The sequence below is a fragment of the Theobroma cacao genome, chromosome 10 (genome assembly GCF_053813885.1).
Source record: "Theobroma cacao isolate CCN51 chromosome 10, ASM5381388v1, whole genome shotgun sequence".
Lineage (NCBI taxonomy): Eukaryota > Viridiplantae > Streptophyta > Magnoliopsida > Malvales > Malvaceae > Theobroma > Theobroma cacao.
In genome coordinates this window covers 10179343-10185373 of record NC_142648.1, presented here as the reverse complement: position 1 = coordinate 10185373, position 6031 = coordinate 10179343, and the positions used below count along the sequence as shown (strand labels likewise).

The 6031-nt window shown below is 31.7% G+C and overlaps 1 non-coding gene across 1 annotated transcript; it reads right to left on the bottom strand.

Moving 5' to 3' along the window:
- Positions 1-3457: 3457 nt before the first annotated feature.
- Positions 3458-3564, bottom strand: LOC148760364 (small nucleolar RNA R71). Its single transcript, XR_016023263.1, has one exon. It is a non-coding gene; the product is annotated as a small nucleolar RNA R71 (small nucleolar RNA).
- Between the last annotated feature and the right edge of the window lie 2467 nt (positions 3565-6031).

The following is a 6031-nucleotide window of genomic DNA, read 5'->3' as shown; positions in this document are numbered from 1 at the left end:
ACAGATTCTGACTGTTGGAAATAGTTTGGAGTTGGTTCTAGCCGTTAATCTGTCTTCTACCTTCAACTTCAAATTTTCAAACAGAGAGCTCTTAGTCAACTAACATACTTCTTAGTCGATTAAGTTGGTTCTATCTTCTGATCCCAGTTTCAGGTAGTACGCTCTTAGTTGACTAACGATTCCTCTTAGTCGATTAAGTTGGTTCTATTTTTGAACTCGACTTTTGGCAGTAAGCACTTAGTTGACTAACAATATCTCTTAGTCGATTAAGTTGATTCTATTTTTGAACCTGCCAACTCCATTTTTGAATTTTAGCTGACTTCCTATCTTTATTCGACTAAGTGGCTTATGTTTTGTGACTTTTATTGTAGCTCCTCAACCTCATGAGATTTGATATTTACTGTTTAATGATTATTGTATTATTACCATACATTTTTCAACCTACACACTCAAGTAGCATTGTTAGACATAAATGAATGGGAATGTTTTATTATCATCAAAAACTAATGGAGAAATAGAATTTATATAACACTCAAACAATATTCAGATGTTTCAAAGAATTGAGATAGAATATAACTAAGTTCTCATAATTGGATAGGTAAATTAAAAGAAATTGATGCAATTAAATCTAGCTCAAGTTTTTAAAACATGCATCAAATTAAAAAATATAATGAAAATAAACTAACCTAAAATATCACAAAAACTAATAATAATAAAACCCTCCACTAAACTTAAATTGCACATTGTCTTTAATGTGAAAATCTACAAAGAATAAGAAAAAAAAAAACTCCCTTATCAACAGTGACAGTGCATTGAAAGCTTGAATTTTCTTTCTCCTTATCTTCATGCTTTCCAAACCGCATGCTCAACAAAACAAGTAAAAGAGAGGTTATAACTACTTATTTAAATAGAAAAACAAAAACTAACTAAAATAACAACTAAACCTAAAATGATATAACTTGAGTTACCTCTCAAGAATCACTTCTTTAAAGTCACTAGCTTGATTATGATACCCTTTTATTGTTGTCTATTGGAATAATTGAGGATCTTTGGCAATCTAATTCACCTCCTAAATAATTTTGGAGACACTGCCCATTCACTCCGAATGTTTCGGTAGCTTCACTAAAAATATCTATTGTACAACACGGATCGACCTTAACCACCTTGTAAGGACCAAACCACTTTGATTTTTGTTTCCATGGAAAGAGTTTGACTAGTTTGGTCAGTAACACTTGTTATCCCACCTTAAAATCAAGATTAACTGAAAGTGGTGGATCATGCTTATTGATAACTCTTTGATATAGAGTTATTTGGACTTAATTTTGATAGTAATTTAGCTTAGTTCTTGTAGTAATGCATAAAAACTAGTAGGTTTTATTTGATTATTTTAAATTAGTTAATTTAGGCGAGTCAATCTAATCTTAGTTAATTTTATGCTTAATTTAGTGTTAATATGATTAAGATAGATTGTTATTGATTTAGTTGTGCTTTTGCAGGTGTTTAATGAAGGAAGACTTTTAATGGAAGAATGAGAGCAATTTTAAGGTGCAGACTTTCACTGCACATGTTTTGGTATTTCAACCATACTCTCTCTACAGAGCTTTAAATGAAGTGATTTTTCAACCATTGGAAAGTTGATAGAAAAATATACAACTTTTATGTTTACCACTTTGCCTATTTGGCATGGAAGGTGGTCAAAAATCTTGTTGAAGTTGGAGTACTGCAGCTATCTTCGAACAATTACTATTTCTGCTATTTAAAAGGTTAAGGATGCGGCTTTAGAGGAAGTAGGCCATAGCCCATGCAGTATGATGAGGCAATCCTTATTGGAATTGACTTCTTTCTTCACTTAACTTGGCCTAACTTCAAAGCCCTATAAAATCAACCTTTTGGAGGACTTTCAGGGAGATAACGAAACACCGGATTGAAAGCTAAGAATCAAGCTGCAAAGCCATTGAAGTTAGGAAGAATTTGAATGATTCAAAGAGATTTGGAGATCAAGATTACAATTCTTGGTTTTTTCTATCTTTTTGTTATTCTCTTATTTTCTTGGTTTTGTTTTTAATGTTTAAACTTTATTTGATGATGATGTGTGACTTGATGGCGAACTAAATTATTTATCTAAGATTATGATTGAACTCAACACGTAGTCTAATTTATTTATCTCTTTTTTGCTTATGTTTGATGGATTTAAGTTTTATTTTATTTTGTTTTTAATGCTTCTAGTTGACTAGCCACCGATAAGATTGAATTGGTAACCTAAGCTAAACCTTCACGAAGGAGATTTAGGTAGACCTTGAATAGAATAGCGTATGATCGAATACACTTAGTTGATTTGGTGGTTTGATTTGCATATAAGGTAGACATACACCTATAAGACAAATGTAGCCAAAAGTAGTGTACAAACTGAATGAATCTGTCTTTAATTTAATTTATATAGACATATAGTAAATTAATTAGGAGAGATATTTTCATGAGAAACTCGATAGAGACTTGTAAATAATTTAGGACTCTAAGTTAGCAATTTCATCCATTAAACTAAGTTAAGAGAGAGAGACAATAACCAGATGAAGTATTGAGGGACATCATAATCTTAGGTCTAAAAGTCAATCAAATTTAATAAAATAATTTTGTTAGTTAATTTAGATTAGTTTTAGTCTTTAGTTTTTTTTCTTTTTAATTTAGTTTTTAATTGTTTGGATAAAATTAGAGTGTTATAATTTTAATAATTAACAATAATAATTAAAACAATTTCCTGTGGGATCGACACTCTACTTTATCACTATATTACTTGTTAACTATACGTGTACTTGCGTGAGACATCAACAATAAGTTTTTGGCGCCGTTGCCAAAGAATTGATTTTTAATTCTTTCTTCTTAATATTAATACCAAGCATTCTTAATTTTAATCTAGACTTTTCTTTTCTTTAATTTTTTAGGTACTTTTGGTTATTGTATGCGAAGAGCCCAAAATTTGGAAATTGTTCCTTTTAATTCAAAAATCGAAAAGACTTTTCGAAGATTTCAGAGGAAAAATAAAAAAGTTTATACTCCAAGTAAAACAATGGCTAATCAACAAGAGGAAGGGACCAAGTCTTTGAGGGATTATGCTGTCCCACGAGTACAAAGTCTCCACTCTAGTGTCCGAAGACCTACTATTGAAGCCAACAACTTTGAAATTAAGTCATCAATCATTCAGATGATTCAGACTGCTATTCAGTTTGGGGGTTTGCCTAATGATGATCTAAATGCTCATATTGTAAATTTCTTGGAAGTTTGCGATACATTCAAAGCTAATAGTGTTATTGATGATGCCATAAGATTAAGGCTTTTCCATTTTTTATTGAGAGATAAAGCAAAGAGTTGGTTAAATTCACTTCTTGCTGGTTCCATTAATACTTAGGATGATTTAGCTCAAAAATTCTTAGCAAAATTCTTCCCTCATGCTAAGTCAGCAAATATGTGGAATGATATCACTTTTTTCATGCAATTTGATTCTGAATCACTACATGAGGCTTGGGAGAGGTATAAGGATTTGATAAGAAGGTGTTTTCAGCATGGATTACCTAAGTGGTTGCAAGTTTAGACTTTTTATAATGGTTTGCTGGGACCTTTCAGAACTACCATTGATGCTGCTGCTGGAGGTGCACTCATGAGTAAATCCATTGATAAGGCTTATGATTTGCTTGAACAGATAGCTTCCAATAATTATCATATGAAAGATTTGGTACAAGAAAAATTGCTGGAATTAATGAATTAGATGCGATAAATACTGTTTCTACCTAATTGGCTTTTCTCACAAAAAAAATAGGTAAACTGAGTGTTAATGCTATTCAGAACTTGTTTATGACGTGTGAATTTTGTGAGGAAGGACATTCCAATGACAATTGTCCCATCTATTATGAGTTTTGTCAATTTGTTGGAAATAGGCGATAGAACAATCCCTATTCTAACACTTAAAATCCTAGTTGAAGGAATCATCCTAAATTTTCATGGAGTAACAACCAAGGGTTTTCATCAGTAGCTAAGTCAAGCTTTCCTCCTGGATTTCCATCTTAAGTCCTCATGCCAGAGAAAAAGCCTTTAATGTAGGATATGTTCATGCAATTCATGACAATGACTGATATATTCATAACAAAGATTAATGCATTTATGACAAAGATGATGCCTCTATTCAAAATCAAGCAGCTTCAATTAGAAATCTTTAGACACAAGTAGGCCAACTTGCCAGTGCTTTAAATACTAGACCTCATGGTACCTTACCAAGTTATTGAACCCAACCTAAGAAGAGAAAATAAGGAACATTGTAAGGCAATCCATCTTTGCAATAGAAAGAGGTAAGTCAAGAGGTTAGTAGTAAGAATTTAAATTCTAAAATTTCAATTCAATCTAATGAGAAAGAAATTGAAAAAGATGCTAAAAAAGAAAATTGTGGTTGAAAAATCTGTTGAAAATTAAAAAAAAAATAACAATTAAAAACTACTCCCACACCTCCCCCATCTTTTCCTCAAAGATTTCACAAAGAAAAACTTGACAAACAATTCCATAGATTATTAATGTATTTAAAAAATTACATATTAATATTCTTTTTGCTGAAGCTTTGGAACAAAGGCCAAGATATGTTAAATTCTTGAAAGACAACCTATCTAAAAAGAGGAAATTGGGGGAGTTTGAAACTGTTGCACTTACTAAAGAGTGCAATGCCATCATTCAGAATAAGCATCTAGCAAAGCTTAAAAATCCAAGTAGTTTTACTATTCCTTGCACTATTGGTGCTCTTTGTTTTGCTAAAGCGTTATGTGATTTAGGTGCAAGTATAAATTTGATGCCATTGTCCATTTATAAAAAATAGGGTTTGGAAGAGATTAAGCCAACTTCTGTAACTTTGCGACTTACTAATTGATCCATCACCTATTCTTATGGTATTGTGGATGATGTTTTGGTAAAAGTTGGTAAGTTTATTTTTTCGGTAGATTTTATTATTCTTGATATGGAAGAAGATCGTGAAATACTGATCATTCTTGGGAGACCATTCTTGAGAACTGCTCGAGCTTTAATTGATGTGGAAAAAGGTGAGTTTTGCTTTAAAGGTTGAAGATCAACAGGGAACATTTAGTATGTTTAGAGCTTTAAATATGGTGGATGACATAGCAAATAATGTGTTTATTGAAAATCATCAAGATCTACTAGAAACTTCTTTGAATTGTTCATGTGATATTATTGATGAAAAAGTTCTTGAATATGTTAACCATCTTTATGCCCATTCACGTCTCCAAAGATCTCAATTTCAGTATTTGGAATTATCAATTACAACTTCACCAATCAAACCTTCCTTTGAAGAACCTCCTTCACTTGAGCTCAAACCACTGCCTAATCATTTAAGATATGCTTTTTTGGGAAATTCTTCTGCACTTCTAGTAATTATTTCTTCTTATCTTTCTGATGAACAGGAAAATAAACTCCTTTAAGTTTTAAGAGACTACAAAAAAGCAATTAGATGGACCATTGCAGACATCAAAGGAATTAGTCCCTCAATTTGCATGCACAAAATTCTTTTGGAAGAAAATCACAAAGTAACCATTGAGCATCAACAAACGTTGAATCCGATCATGAAAAAAGTAGTAAAGAAAGATATTATCAAGTGGCTTGATGCGGGTATTATCTATCCTATTTTTGATAGTTCATGAATAAGTCTACTCCAATGAGTCCTTGAAAAAAGAGGTATAGTAGTAGTTTCTAATGAAAATAATGAGCTCATTCCCACTAGAACTGTGATTGGATGGAGAGTGTGTATGGACTATAAAAAATTGAATAAAACCACTAGAAAAGATCACTTTCCACTACCTTTTATTGATCAAATGCTTCATAGACTAGCAAGTAAGGATTTTTATTTTTTTTTTGGATGGTTATTTTGGTTATAATCAAATTGCCATTACTATTGAAGACCAAGAAAAAACCACCTTTACTTGTCCTTATGGAACATTTGCTTTTCGTAAATTGCCTTTTGGACTTTGTAATTCTCCAGCTACTA